Below are 15,893 nucleotides of genomic sequence, written 5' to 3' on the forward strand. Positions count from 1 at the left end.
GACAGCAACGTTACATTCACAAAAAATCAAGCTTTACCAATATATTTTTGGTATACATCTATACATTACTAAATGTAAGTCTGACCCAGAAACCCTGATGCACAGTTAACTTTGGGAATGAACAAAGAAATTTAATGTGGCTTTTTGTGGGGGTCTGTTTCTGATTTGTGAAGGCATTCTTTTTTATAACAGGAGAACACCAACCAGTGACTGGGTCAAGAGGGCCAGAGCTGTCTGGGAGCACTTTCTTCAAGATCACCAAAGCAAGAGGGGGGGCCCAGAGATGCACTTTCTCTAATTTGGTCCTAAGCCCAGCCAGACAAGCTTCCAGGAGGGGAGATACTCTGAGACCTTCTGGTCCTCAGGGGCAGCATTCTCTTCCTTTCTCGAGCCACCTGACAGACTCCCTGCAGGGAAGATCTCTTCTTTTCCTAAATTCCCCATCTGCTGCTGGCATGGTGAACCTAGGAGCCATCTCTGGCTGGTACCCTGCTTGACGGAACCTGTGTCCTGTGGCAAGGGGCTGCGAAGGATTTACAGATGTTCCAGAAAAGGGTGGGAGAGATCTAAATGTACTAGATGGTGGGCTACACTTTTTCAAAGTGAGATGCTCATATTCACTTCCACCAACTGAAAATTCATAGCAGTTAGTTACTAAAATGTGTTTGCTTACCCTGTCCTGATATGTGTCATGGACTCAGCTTTAGGCACGCCCCATCTCATTTAAACATGGGAAGACATGCTGAAACAAACTAAACAAAGACAACACTGACCTGAATGAGTTTTCCATCCATTTTATAGCTGGCCTTATCTTAACCTTAAATGAGAAAGCCACAGAGGACTAACTTGTCTCTTTCCCCAAAGTCTCCTATTGCAGAATTGCCAAAAGACAGAGCTAGTATAACCCTAAAATCACATCTCTCTCTGTGGGGCATGCTTTCAAGGCACACAGATGGCCACTGATAGAACCTCAAGCTGAAACATGCAAATGCACCTGCCATCAGTAGTGAATCCTATTATTATTAATGCTAACTTTAGAAGGACTTAAATAATGGAGCAACACATCTGCATTTGTAGCAGAAAAACATCAGGACTAAGGAAGTGAAATTATATTCTCAGGAATGAATTACTCACTACATGTGTACAACCAGCAGGAAGAGAACCACAGGCTGCGGAAAATATGTTCAAACTTACCAACAAAAATAAATACAAGAAAGTATGATGTGAACATCAGCTACATTTCCTAGGCAAAAGCTCCACATGGGGGCCTGAAAGCCAACTATATTTGCATTTTGACATATTATCACCAGAAAAGACATAGCAATGCAGCCCCTGAGGCAAGGGAGTTCAACACTGCCAGGCCATCTGGGCTTTTTTCTTATGGGTAGAAAAATTCCTCTGCTCCCAAATGTCCTACAGGATTGTATGGAGGGAAGTAAAGAGAGTAAACGGGGAATGGCCTGCCTTAGAAGTAACAAAGCTATTACGAGGAATCATCCAACCAAAAAAGCCTGTACTCTTGAAGAAAGCGGAGGTGTTTTTGCACTGCTTCCCTGAACTGAAGTCATCCACTTGCTTCCCCTTTCTTCCCAGTCCTGATTAGCTCACTATTATCTGCTCTTCGCGAAGCTGTTCCCCTTCCTCTCTTTCTCTTTTTCCCTCTGAGCAGATCTCGACTCTTTGATTTGCCATTACCACTTATCCCAGGCACATCACCCTCCCCACCCGCCACGAGTCCTGAAGAGAGATTATGCTGATGCGCATGAATTTGTCTTCTTGAAGGCTGCAAAGAGTGCAATAAATGAGAAGGGTGCTAAAACTCTATGGGTCTAGTTTGATGAAGCAATTGAGGGCTGCACAATCTTTGCCTTTAAGGGGATAAAGGAAAGAGTTACTGTGCTGCTCACAGAAGCTTCAGACCTTGGAAAAAATAAGGAAAGCGCTTTGAAATGCTGTCATGGGAGTGCCCACTTTGAAGTTGTGCTAGGAAACCCATCCTGGAGTGTTTATGCTCCTGGGACAATTCAGCCCAGATGTGACAGCAAAAACTGTGATGCTTGAGTCACAGTTACAAGACCTTGCCATGAGGGAGCTCTACACGAGTGGGAACGAATGGAACCAAAGTACATTTCAATCAATGAACCTATGCTAATATACTTTGAATCAAACAAAGAAACTTGAGTCTCTACTGATGCCTCCAAGGATGGCCCTGGGGCAATGCTGTTCCAGGAGAACAGAAGAGATGCACTCGGCTTCCTACGGCGTCTGTTACAAGACTGGTGGCTGAGCCTGAACAAAAACATGCCCGACTCTAAATAAAGTTTAGGCATGGCCCACGGATGTATGAAATTTTCTAGGCATACGTAAGCTTTGTTACTAAACAGAAACTGGTCTTCAGAATTACTTTTTGCTTATATACAATATAATGTGTATATATATGTGCGTATACACACACACATGTTAAGGAATCTGAATCACATGTTTCTATAATCAAGCCTAACAGTGAAACTACAAAGTTAGTTATTTGACTTTCAGACAATGAATGGTAGGTGCTCAGTAAATGCAAAAGTATGTGGCAGATGCAAAGGCATTCTCTTATTTTGACTTCATTACAGAAAAGCACATGTGAACTTGTGTGTTCATGCAAGTGGCAACTCGCCAAGGATATGAGGGAGCTGAAAACCCTGTGCTCTTTGCTAGCTCACTGAAGGTTGTCAGGGCACAGCAAAAGGCAAATTTCAGTCAGGCTTTGAAGAGGCTGTCATTAAGGTGGTTTCTATTTCCACAAGTGAGGGCCGCCGTAGTAGCTAGTGGGAGCAGCTGCAAGGCAAGTGGTAGGCAGGCTAGAAACAGGCATCTTCAGTCAGACATAATCCATGGTAAATAAGAAGAAAAGTCACTTTACAGATTTGCTAGCACTTGGAGCTTGTGGTCAGCAAGTTCATGACAGACTGTTAAATGGGATTTCCTGAACGGGGACTATGATTATTTTCCTTTCACACTGTAAGCCTGCAGTTTAAAAGCAGGTCTTTTGTCAAGAGGATTCTGCCAGTCGTGAAGCATGGTGGCCCACAGATAACCTCAGAAGTCTCAAACCATCTGGCTACTTTGATTTTAATGCTACATACGAAAATGTCTCTATCATCTCAATAGCATCTTACATAGCTGTTTCTATCCTTACCTTATTTTTACCTAGAAGAGTCTATGGTAAAGACCAGACAGCTAAAGAAGCCATTTCAAATCCTAACCACCATGACTGCCTTCATTTTACACATCCAGCGGACATAAATTCTTGTCATTTTGTTTTATGCGAATGGCAGGATTTATTAGATCAGACAGGTCATTAAGTAATTTTTTTCTTTAATAATGTCTTTGCTTCAGTGAACTCAAATTTATGCTCTGTTATAGTGTGCTAACAGCTATTTTTTGGCTAGGAAAGTCAGCAATAAATCTGAATTTAATAAACTGACAATAGATCTCAATGTAAAAGAGATTCAAGACACTCATTTTTCCAGTTACTTAAAAGCAGTGAATCCTTGCATAACTGCAAGACTAATTCCAAACTAAAAGCATATTCTCTCTAAAAATATCTCATTGATCACAACGTGCATTTCTGCTTAATGTGGAGATTATTTTAAAAGCTGTCCAGCAATTGCCCTGGTCACCAGCAGCAGTGGGCTCTTTTCACCTGCCAAAGAGGAAACAGAATTTGGGATTGTTGTTTTGTGAACACAGCTCTGTTTGTGAACAAGCACATACACACCTCTGCATGCACTCCCTCCTCCTCCTGCCACCCCCATTCTCTGCACACACACGCACAAACACACATACAGAGAAAAAAGACTTGGAGCTGGAGAAACATGGTGGAACAGGTAGTCCGGCCCAGTTGTGGAATCTCCATCCTCCAAGATTTGGAAAACCCAGATGGACAAGGACCTGAGCAACCTCGTCTTGCTCAGAGACCTGCCCAGTTTTGATGGTCACATCCAACCTAAATTATTCTACAATTCCATGAGCTCGTCAGCTACCTGCTCTGTTCCTTGCTAACGAAATTTTTCAGGAGCTCCATGCACACATCCACAGCTTGTCTACAGAGGGAAAAATCACCGGCAAAGCTACACAGACATAGTTTTATCTCTATATCTGTCTCACTATGTATATTGTATGTACATATGCATATGTGTGTCTGTGTGTATGTTTGTAGATGTGTCTGTGTACATATGTGTTTGTGTAAAGGTTTTTGCACATATGTATGTATGCAAACAGGGCCTTTGCTAGCATACTGCCCCACTGGAATATCAATGCCCCCACAACCCGAAGATAAGCAAGCTCTCCTGCAAGGGATGTGGCTGGGAACTAAGATAGAGTAGCTGTGCATGGCACTGACCGCGCAGGTCTCTCAACACGCTCAAGCAAAACGCAGAAGCAGCTTCACCACAGAAATGTTCACGCACAGGTCATGCCATTCCAGGTTCTGGTCATCCCAGCACACTGGGCAGTCAATAGTACATGCCATCCTGTTTTGTGTTTAAAGGACTTGAATGAGGTATTATGTGATGGATATGCATGCTGCATAAGGGAATCACTCGCAACTAGGTGTTTTAATGTCCTTGGCCTAATTTCTGAAATTTCCTCTAGCTACATGCCTATCATGAGTATTTGGGGTCTGTGTCTCCCAGCCCAGTCTTAAGTAGATCTTTTAGGCCATAGATAATTTAAATACTTCATGTGCATCAAAGGACTGTGTGTAGCTCCAAAAAGCCTTGGTTGGTAGAATGCCTTTGTAAGCTTCTTTTATTAAAGCCTGCCACTTTGTTCACCATCTTCCATGGTGTTGCATCTGCCAGTTATATAGCTTTGAAGAGAGAGGACATATGTTGAGCTGCTCCAGAGCACTGTAAAACAAATGCACTGGAATAAAAAACAAGACACCAATCTTTTCCTAGTCTGGCCTAGATTAGACTCATGTGCGATAAGGGTCGAGGAGGCAGAAGAACTGCAGTCATAAGGGAATTGTCTTGTATCTATGATGGAGCAGAAAATGAGGTACTCATTGCTATGAATGAGACCTACTCTCAGCCCTTCTGGAGACAGTCATAAGAGTAGGAATGTCACCTTTCAATATCTGAGCCCTACACTTGAATTTTCTTTTCACACCTCTCCACTTTCAAGAAGAACCCCAGTGAATCACACTGTCTGGCTATAAAAAGGGAAAACTAAAAGAAATGTCAAATGTCACGGTGGCTTTTTCACATTATCTCTCTGTTGTTCAGACAGAAAGTAGGAGTGCATCCTACTCGTGGCGCAGATAGGGGAGACAGCTGCCTCCAGAGTCTCTTCATCAGGAGGGACTGCCCCTTTCAGAGAACCACAGGGTTGTTTTCTTTTCTCTTCTCTTCTCAACACAGTTTTGTTTTCTGGCCTCCGTTCTGCCAACCTAACTTGATCTCTGAGACGCAATGTTTCAGGGTGTCCTTTCTGCTAAACTTTGGTCTCTTTTCCATTTCAATCCACATTTTGAACCATAACCATCTACTCTCGAATCACAGGGAGTGGTTGAGATGAAAAATATTTCATTTTAAGTTTGAAAGACTGATTGTCATCTCACAATGCAGTAGGTTAGGAACTGGTTGAAATCCGTGTCACACTGGCTAAAACAACTCAGAACACATTAATGCTTGAAGTGAAGGAGTAAAACAGCCTCTCTCAAGCTAGGTTCAGACTTCTTCTTAGGTAATGTCAGTTAAAACATCTTGCAGCCACATTTTCACACCACTTGGAATGAGCATTGTTGCAGATCCTCCATGAATATTTGTTGCCCCAACTACATGACAGGTAGGCATTTTACACATCTCAAAGGGGAGATGGCCTGTCAGCTGCTCTCTGGCCAAATCCTTTCATTCTATTCACAAATACATTCCCACTTGGTAAGATTCAAAAGTGGTATGCAGTCCAAAAGCTAAAGTACCTGGCAACTATAGCACATATGTCATAGTCTATGTGCTAATAAGGGTTGCAAAGAGCTGGAGCAGCCTGTGCAGACAGCTGCAGGATCACCTTCTCACATGTATGACTGGCAGGTAGAAAACTATCAAGTATCTTTGTTATTTCTTCTCTTCAGGAAGATTGACAGTTGTTGCCCAGTCCAAATCATCCTCTTCCTAGAGACTACAATTAATAACATGAAGAGACCAGTCAGCGATTAGACCAATGGTGTCTCGAGCAGATTCCCTCCTTGGGTTTGGCCTTTCTTTAAAGCTGAGGTCGAATTTCTCAGGGCCGTAAATAAGCTCCTACAGATCCGAAAGTAGTGTTTGCAGCCCAATTAGCTTGTAATGGCTCTTCAAGCAGTTGTTGATGATAGTAATCTAGGCTTGAAGTCTTGGCATGTAAGGGATGCTTGTGATTGTAGCTCACGTTGTCTCGCATTGGCTAAAGGCATATAGAGAGGACAAGGGTCATTTAGTGCTATCACAAACTAAGGCCTCTGACATAAGGTGTCCCTCAGATATGTTCCCTATTGCCCATGTGCTGAGCTTTGTTAGTGAGATCATGCCAAAGCTCAGGCTAGAGAATTATCAGCTTTCTGAAAGAACAGCATTATAACACTGCAGACAAAGCACTCTTATGTGCTTTGTGCTGTGCAAACTGAGACCAAGTGGTAAATGTGTCAGTTTAGGAGTGTTTTGGACTCAAGAAGCAATGGAATGTCCTTTATATCTTTCGTAATGAGAGTCTGTTTGGATTGAAATGATCTCCATGTAAGCAAAAAAATTACCAGCCTTCCCATTTCAAAGCTGGCAGGGCTTCTTACACAGGCCTCTATTCAAACAGTGTAGGGGAAGAGGAATAGGGGACTTTTTTGTTTAATTCAAATGACGTGGTGTGTATTTCTAACATAAAAAGCAAGACAGAAAATTAACTCTGTCTGAGGCAAAAGATTTAGAAGAAAAAGGAAAGTAGGAATGTAGGAAGTTGTCTGAACACAAAGGCAAGGAAAATGAACACTTTTAGTCATTGACAAAACATGTATTTTTATAAGCGTTAACAGAAATTTGGTGTGATGATTCCTATACTGACATCCTAGCCAGTACAGCTGGTCTACAGGCAGAAAGAGAAGCAGCTGGATGAACAGTGGGATCTATGAAAAGTCTTTAGAGCATGTTTTAAGAACAATTGCAGGCATTTGGGGAAGATCTGAGATTGACGATCTAGTAGGGTTGAAAACCATGGTTGAAAACAACAAGGAAATTCCAGCTGAAGAAACGCAGATCTATACATCACCTGAAAATAACTGCAGACAGCTATCCTACCAAAGCCCAAAAGCCCAAGAAAGCACCGAGGAGTGGTCTGGCTAAGCCAGGCTCCTTTTCTCCAAAAGCTGGCAAGTGCAGTGCTGGAGAGGAGACTGCAGAAAAGGGCCCTATGTACAATTTTGCCACAAAGACGGATGTAACAAAACATACATTTAAGATAAAATGATAAAATTATAAAATACAGTTTATTACCTCAGGCTTATTTCCCACATACCCCTGCTAAGAAATCTCAACTACCCCTTTCCCTCTATGCAACTTCCATTCCTCTCACAAAGAAAATACCACCCTCTGGCTATGCAAGGAAGTACCAGAATAACCTTCATAGTGCTGCCCTTTCCCCCCAGCTGAAACTCACTCAGCTTTCTAGTTTTTTTGTTACTCCCCAAGACCTCTCCCCACATACTCACAGCGCTCCTCTACCTGCTCTGCTTAAGCCCTTTTCTTTGGTTTCTGACCCACTCACACTGCTATTTGCTGCTCTTCCCACCTCACACCTCACTCGGTAACAAAACCCCAGACCCTGCCTTGGCCTTTGTCTCTTGCACCTCTGATGACACTTGATCCAACCTGGCTCCCTGCTCATCTTCATGCTCCTCTTTGCTGCCCTTAGGAGCTTCTCTTGCTATAACCGCTCATGGCAACACACCCAACCTGAACGCTTCTCTACGCGGTTTTTCCCCCTTTTCCCTGGCAGTCTGTTGCATGACCGGACCATTTCTAAACCTATTGCAGAGAGCCAAACTATTTTCTCCATCATCTCCCAGCCCTGACAGAGACATATATTCTTTCTGCTGTCACTGTCACTGAAGCCACCTTTCACAAAGATGCCCTTTCTCTGACACTCCCTTCCCTTTCTCTTTCTTCCCTTCCTTCCCCTTTCTGCTCTTTTGAATAACCCTGTATCCAAGCCCTTTCTCTGCTTCCACATTGCTCTCAACCATGACTCTACTCAGACTGTGTCTCCTGGGAAATTTTGGAGAGTTCCTCATCCTCTTTCCACCCTCACTCATCCTCAGATACAGATGCTTGTGTGCTGATGACAAGCCGAACCTATCGGTGTTGGTTTCTTTGTGTTTGTGTCTTCATGCTGTCATGACCAAGTCTCTTTCAGCATTATCCATTGCTCCTGGATACAACCCTTCACCTGGCATTCATGCGTCTTCCAGTCCATCAGCATGGGCCCTCAACCTTTTGTCCTTTCCCCCTACTAATAGCTTTCCTGATGCTCTCTTGATGCTGTGATTCTTTCCCCACTTTTTCCCACTGCAAGTTTTATACTGGCACTGGCTCAACTGCAACAACTGTTCCTCCAAGAGCAGGCTGACAACTGCCACTATGAGTTTGTTCTCTCCTTTTTCCATTCAGCCGTTTCATGCAGCACTTAGCACAGTGGGCTTCTAGCCCATGAGCGAGGCATCTTAAGCACTGCACTGAATGCAAATATAATCACATGGCTGTGGAAGTTGCTCCTGCCATTCATATGAATAGTTAACTGCTTTTTGTTAATTAACTTTTTGCCGCCATGAAGGTTTGCAGCAATCTTTCTGCTGCTTAAGACCGACCCTCTCCTGCAGGAATGGTTGAATAATAGCACCAGCTGGATGCATCATAATTATCACAGCCTCAGCACTGTGGAAATATAAGACTTCTGGTGGGTGGAAGCCATTGCCTCTTTCTTTTCCTGTGTGCCTGGTCTTATCACAGGATGTCATTCAAGGTTAAAAAGCTTAGCATACCTACTGATCATGCCTTTCCCCCTGGAAAAAACATGTGATGGATATGATCAAAAAGGGTTGTATTTCAGCTGCGCAGTCTGTTCAGGCTTGTCCTTCTTTACCTTACCCATGGTGTCCTAAAAACGACATGTGACCCTGTGCACATGAGGGATTAATATCTGGGATTCCATTTTAGTGACACTGAGAGCATCAAATCATTGTTGTGGGCTGCTTGCTCAGAAAGCTGGAAGAAATGAGCAGAAACACAGCGATACTGCTTGCCTCACACCAGAGAGAGGGAGTCTGACTTCGGTTTTGCCACTTTAATGTTTAAATCATTAGGGAACGTTGACTCTAGTCACGTTGGAGAACTCCTTGCCCTGCAGCTGCCTGTGCCCCTTTCTCTTGCCTGTCAGTGATGTCTTAGCGGCATGTTATGGAAAAGGGTGAATATATACTTCTTGTTCTTAGATGCTGACACACGGAATTTCCATCCCTGTGTCTTCCTCTATTTATAAAAAGATGCCTCTAGGCATTTCTGTTTGAATGCTACATCTTCCAACGTGAACATAGCTGACCCTATATTTATACTTCCTTAACATCCCTTTCTATTCTGTATCTGCTGTAAAATTCAGCCAAGATCAGGTAGAGAGAGTAAATGGTTTAGTCTCCTAACCCGGACCGGTAATAGCATTAAAGTTTTGAGCAAAGATAATGTTTTGCAACTCCCATTGAACATTCTATAGTAAGTATATGCTTGGAAAGACTGCCTTGTCCTCTTTCTTGAAAATATGGTTATGCCTCGGTTTACCTAGATTTGGGATTGAGGCCTCACACACTCCACAGCCAACTCCACTGTAATTGTATTGGCAAAGTTCCTGGGTTCTGCAACAATCTGGTGGAGGCAAAAGCCAATTCTGCCACTGCTTCTTTTCTACTGTAACAAAGGATATGTTTAATCAAATAAATATCAAGATTAACAATGAGGACAATGCAATGGTATCTCTGTTACTCCCTCAGATATTACTTTTCCTTTATTTAGTAACCTCAGTTTTCAGTACACCACAGTGTTGGGGTTTTTTTACATCAGCAGCTTTTGCCTGCATTGTGGCGTTTGTAAGAAGGACTCTCCCCCAGGCAAAATCAACAGGATACTTTATAAAAATGACATTGCTGTTTAAAATGATGAGAAAGAGCTTATAACAAAAACTGGTCCAATAATGTGTCCTCATTCCTAGGTTTAAATATGAGATCTCTACGCTGCCTCTGTTCTTGCTGACGATTTGCATATTATTGTCTCCACTAATGGAATATGTCAGTGTTCTCCTGTTTACATATCCCCCATTTATTTCTTCTCTCCTGCCATATTACCAAAGTGCTTCAAAAATACAAGGAAAAATAGATTTTTGTTAGATAGCTGCAATGCTATTTTGGTATAAGGTAAAAAAACCCATAGAACTGTGAGCTAGTTTCTGACCTTCTGAATCCAGGGCATAGTCTCAGATTTGCTGATTGTTAAAAATGCAGATAATTTTAATATAAATTCCTTGGACAAAGTAACTAAATGGGCTGCAGTATTCCTTTGCCTGGACTGACCTTATGTCTAAAACAGTGCCAAATTCTTACATGTTTTCCTGTGGTGTGTTCTCCAGAAAATGAGATCCAAGCTGCCAGATTTTTCATTAAGTAGTTCTTTAGTGGATGGTAGGAAAGCAAGAAGAATATAAGCTCAAATGTGTTTGTTTACTTAATATCTGCTGCCCCTTAACCTCCACGTTCCACATTTCTCTAGCAAATAACTTTTCCTCCATTATCTCAAAACTACAGTGTATCCAGCGTTTTTTTTTATTCCTTGTACGCTTTTGCCCCTTTGCCTTCTCTCTCATTACTGTTTTCTGGATGTTGATGTTACGACACCCTAATCCAGCGACTGACCCCCCCCTTTCCTCAGGACTGCCCTTCTGTGGGGTGAGCGGACGGCTCATGAAAAAAAGCTGATCTTCTGCCACACAAAATATGTGTGAAGGTGGCTCTGTTACACTGGTCAGCTCTGGAAACACGGATGAGCTTCTGTCAATACATTAAAGGGAGCCATACTGATGACTCAAGAAAAGAGAACTGCCCAAATCTCTCTCTCCTCTGCCTCACTCTCCTGGCTAACTCTGTAGGAGTGACTGCTGTTGTTCATGTCCCTGGGGAAGAAGGAAAGAGAAGTGAGAGCCTTCAGGGTATATTAAAAAAAATTAAGAGCAGGGGGAGGGGAGCAAACACTGTCTGAGCCATAAAAAAAGGTATATAAAGTGGGAAAGTAGAAACTGTACCTCCTTTGGAGAATGCAGTGGGGCACAAATGCGGCCAGGGGAATGTGTGGGGGCAGAGCAGCAAGAAGGCTCACTGATACTCTTGTGAAACCCTTCCCGACCCCGGCACGGCCAGCTGTCACATTAAAATAGCACAGCAATCCGCCTGCATCCTCGGCTGCCACCTAGCTCGCGCCCAGCACAGCTCCGAGGGCTGCCCCCGCAGCAGGCGCTCCGCTCCCTGCCTATATGCATCTCACCATCCCTGCTGTATGACCAGCCACCTCCTCATCGCAAACGTCCTTCATCCAAAGATGCTCTGGTGAGCTGACAGTGCTTTGCGCTCAGGGGACCACTTGTGGGTGCTGAAAACAAATCGTGAGGGTAAAGGCAGATCAGGGTGAGAGATGCCAACGCAGGAAGATTTGCATATCCTGATTTACGCTGTGTGCTTATGATTAGGTTTGGTAGGCAGTGCACCACTTAAGACAGACCTTATGCATAAGTCAAGAGGGATGAAAATTTGAGCTGTCGGAGTTTGTCTGGCCCCAGGCTCTGTACAGATCTTGACCAGCAAAACTGATACTGCTGCCCTGCTGTGCTAGTAACTACATGTTGCCAACTCCCTCATTCACCTTCTCTGCTGTCCAGTGGTTTTCCTTCTTCCCGGATACCACTCTTCTTCCAGGCTTTGCAGGCCTTCCTTTTTCTTACACTACCTTTCCTTCTTATGTGTATGTCTCTTGTCTCCCCCTTCCTGCTCTGACATAGGAAGTTTATGGTGGAAGACTGAAGGAAGAGAAAACGATTCTCAAGAATCAAGTGGAGAACATGGAGAATGAGGAGAGGGGCTAAGTTGAAAGGAAGAATTTCTCTAGTGGTTCCTAAAGATTGTCTCCTTCAAGCTGTCCCATGTCATGGAAGCCACAGAGTGAGCAATCCAGCTCATGCAAGTCCTTTTTCTGGGCAAAATGTTATGCACTTGGTTAACAGCCCATAAAGTGAACATAAATGCTTAAGCCCAAGAATGTCGTTTCAGCTGGGAACATCTGTATCAACATCATGGTGACTTTGCTTGCCTCCTGTTAGTGGGTCCTTGAGGTAAATACATGTATTATTTTTTATTCATCTTCAGGAGTTTGGACAAGCACTGTACCCAACCCTCAAAAGTCACTGTAGTTCCAACGCTACAGCAGGGAGGGTATGCAAGATCAAACAAGGTAAGCTCTGAGCTTGTAACAATTAATTTTTTAGCTTTATTCAAAAGTAGAATAAGCAACATTAATCCAGGAAAGCTAGTTATCATGCAATAATACCTACAGGACCCACAACTGCTGAATAATTTAGAGTAAACTTTGCATTGAGTGCCATGAATTATACTCTAAAAAAAAGGGTACACAGTCATATCAGTTATTTCGGCTTGAAATATCTGGGTCCTGACCCAGGATTTATGCCTGCATTTAAATCATATTACCTTCAGTCTACATTTCCATCTCCAACGAGAAGTGCCCATCTGCCTCAATCCACGCAGAGCAAAGTCCAGTACAGCCTTAGCTGTGCATTCCAGCGCAGGACTCAGGTTTCCTCTGTGATGTGCATGTGTCTCCTCCACACACATCAGTCCTGTCCAAAGAATACTGCAACCCTGACTGACCTTTCAATATTAATGACAACATACTCTAGAAAGCCCTAGGAGAGAGGTTTTCAAAGCTGCTGAAAGACATAGATAGGTATCTTGTGGGGTTTTTGAATGTGACTAAAGAGGCCAATTGGCTGACTCCCACTGCTTTCATGAAATCACTAAGAGTTGGGTACCTAACTTCTTCAGTCATGTTTGGAAACCTTGTCGCAAGCATCTCTGAAGAACTAAGAATTCGGCGACATTTGGCCTTAGTTACAAATGAGGTCTGCCCAGGCACAGAGTAAGAACAAAAAAAATCCTCCCAAAACTGGTTAGAGCCTAGTCCCTAGTACATGAGAGTGCTCAGAATAGCTGGGTTGCTCCAGACAAGACGTACTGACTCAGCTTTAGCTTTGGTGCCACATGCTTTGTATCCCAGATTCAGACCCAGCAGAAACCAGGCTAGCGCTATTTTACTGAAGCCTGAGGCCTGGAGAGCGCTTGCAATTGGAACAGCTGCTTCATGTACTTGGTTTCTGAAAGAAAAAAGGAAGAAGAAAGGCACCGCCTCTCCACAACTTCTCCCCTCCTTGTCCCCCGGTCACCTGGAGCATTTCTGGCGAGGACTGCCAGGTAGCCTGCAACCTGAAGCTACGCTCCAGACGCCTCTCACCTGGGAGTGCTAACCCAATTGTGGGCTGTGATCTGCTCACCACCATTTTGCCTGTCACTCCACATGCAATGCAGGAGATGACACTTCATCAACAACCTCTTGAGCAAAGATTTTTACCTCTGCCACAGCAGATAAACAACGACTTGCAAGGAGTGCAACTTTCGGTCAAGTCAGTTCTGGTTCGAGAAGTAATTGTCCACAGATGCATGGTACAGCTGTCTTCATAGGGAAACTTTCATTTACTTTAATTGTTATACGAAAATAAACAAAAGCCTTTTTGTGTGAATTTTGTCTGAATTTCAGTCAGCTGTAGAAATCACAGTTTACCACTGAAGTCATCATGTGAAAAGTATTTTGGGAAGTCACATCACACAGGTCTTCCCCAGAAGTCAACGCACTGAAAAAAATGTGTATCATGTATATTGCTCGTCAATTCTCCATGGATCTGGGTTCATCAAATTTGAGCTTTGATTCATTTTAGCCAAATGGCCAAAATGATCCGTATGAATCTGTCCAAAATTGTCTGCCTTTCTGCTTCAAGCTCATGCTTGCATCAGAACCAGATGCAAACACGCACCGGCATTGATATTCATCTTCTGGTTACTCAGAACCAAGCCCCCACCTCCAGCAGTATTTGCATTCAGGCTGGAATAAGAGGCACCACCCCGGCGGGGAGTTTGATGTGAAGCTCCACGTTTACAACCCTGTCACCAGACTAAATCAAATGGTATGTGGTCTATAACACTGTCAGGAAGGTAGGGTATGCCGTTCTGCATCTGATTAAGAGTGATATATTCAGTCAACCCACATAATAATGTTGGTTTAGGTCTAAAATGAGAAACTATTGGTGAATGCAATAATCTTTTTCAAACGATGAAGAGGATGTGCAAATACACCCAGAGTATAAAAATCTAGCAATCCTAACCATGCAGGGATACCGGGATCGAGACTGGGATGCTTTACAGCCTGTGTGCTCTGCCTTTTGCCTCCTATTTGTTGTTTACGCTTAGAAATAGAGCTGTGGGGGACGGGATATTTAGGAACCGTCACCGCACGAATGACATATGGGTGCTGCCTGGCTCATGGCATCTTTATGATGGTGTGACTTCTAATCCAGACATATGCAGATTAGCAGCGGGTTCAGTCATGCTGCAAGCATCCCGGGCTTCGTTTTAAGCAGCGATCCCTTTCTGACTGGCAGCGATGTGACTGTCAGCTACTGTTTCCTGATGTCTCTCTCACATGACTCCCGAGTGCCGTGATACACCGCGCTCCGATGGCTATCCGATTTCCAATCAGCGTACCACAGCCGCAGACAGTAACGGGGGTTTCTGTTCCTGGCCAGGTGCCACAGTGTACTTGGAGACATTTGCTGCTTGCATGTGAGTTTTGGAATCCCCTTTTACAATCAGGAGGTCTATGGAAAAAGAAATCCCTTCCACAGCATGAACATAATACTGGCTCTGTGTGATGCCAAAAGCATTAATTTCCTTCAGCCTTAAGGCTGTGTGCCTACGGACTCCAAATATCCCGGTTCACTCAGCACATTTCTCTCGACCTGATGTATGATTTTTTGATAATTGTAATGTCACATGATAGCACACTGCACTGTCTTTGGGTTATGAAACTGGGGCTTCATATCTGTAGAAAAATAACAGGTATTCTTTTTAAATCACTCATAGGAGAATGGAGACTCTATTATTGTGAACTGTAAACCTGATGGTACAGTAGCTTCCAAACTGGGGGATGAGTTGCCTTTATCTTGGTTAAATGATGCTCCAGTCTAAATAAAAACCTCTCAATTTAATTTTAATTAAAAAACCATGGAATTCTGTCTGTAACTCTTACTGGCAATAAAGCCCGCAGCCCCACTTAATTCAAGCCAGGAATCCACTTAAAATGTTTATAAAGGAGCAACAGGTGACTAAATGCTATGCTGAGAGGCACATCAGAAATGCTTTTCACAGACAAAAAATTTGGCTTTGTCTTTTGTACCAAATGCTGAATAGGTTTGGAATTTAAAGAGGTGTTCATAAAAATGAAGATGAAGAAGCCATTGTGCTGTGAGCCCTCTTCCTCTGTTACTGTCCCTTGCAAATGCTCAGTTTTCAGTTTTGGATGCCTCATTCTTCCTGTCCAGGGAGAGGGCAGCCCTCCCATGGCGGGGGGCTTTACAGCTCCTGCAAAGGCATCTCATCTCCCCACTCGTACACTACTGCCAGAAATTTTCCTTTCTTTGGCATTACAAGGTAAGTGATGCATGTTTGA

At 43.4% G+C, this 15,893-nt stretch overlaps 1 long non-coding RNA gene across 1 annotated transcript; it reads left to right on the top strand.

Moving 5' to 3' along the window:
* The first annotated feature begins 10,750 nt into the window (after positions 1-10,750).
* LOC138684564 (uncharacterized) lies at positions 10,751-14,234 on the top strand. The gene is made up of 4 exons (XR_011323813.1): positions 10,751-11,653; positions 12,103-12,280; positions 12,467-12,551; positions 13,392-14,234. It is a non-coding gene; the product is annotated as an uncharacterized lncRNA (long non-coding RNA).
* Positions 14,235-15,893: the final 1,659 nt, after the last annotated feature.

Source organism: Haliaeetus albicilla, chromosome 3, assembly GCF_947461875.1.
Source record: "Haliaeetus albicilla chromosome 3, bHalAlb1.1, whole genome shotgun sequence".
NCBI lineage: Eukaryota > Metazoa > Chordata > Aves > Accipitriformes > Accipitridae > Haliaeetus > Haliaeetus albicilla.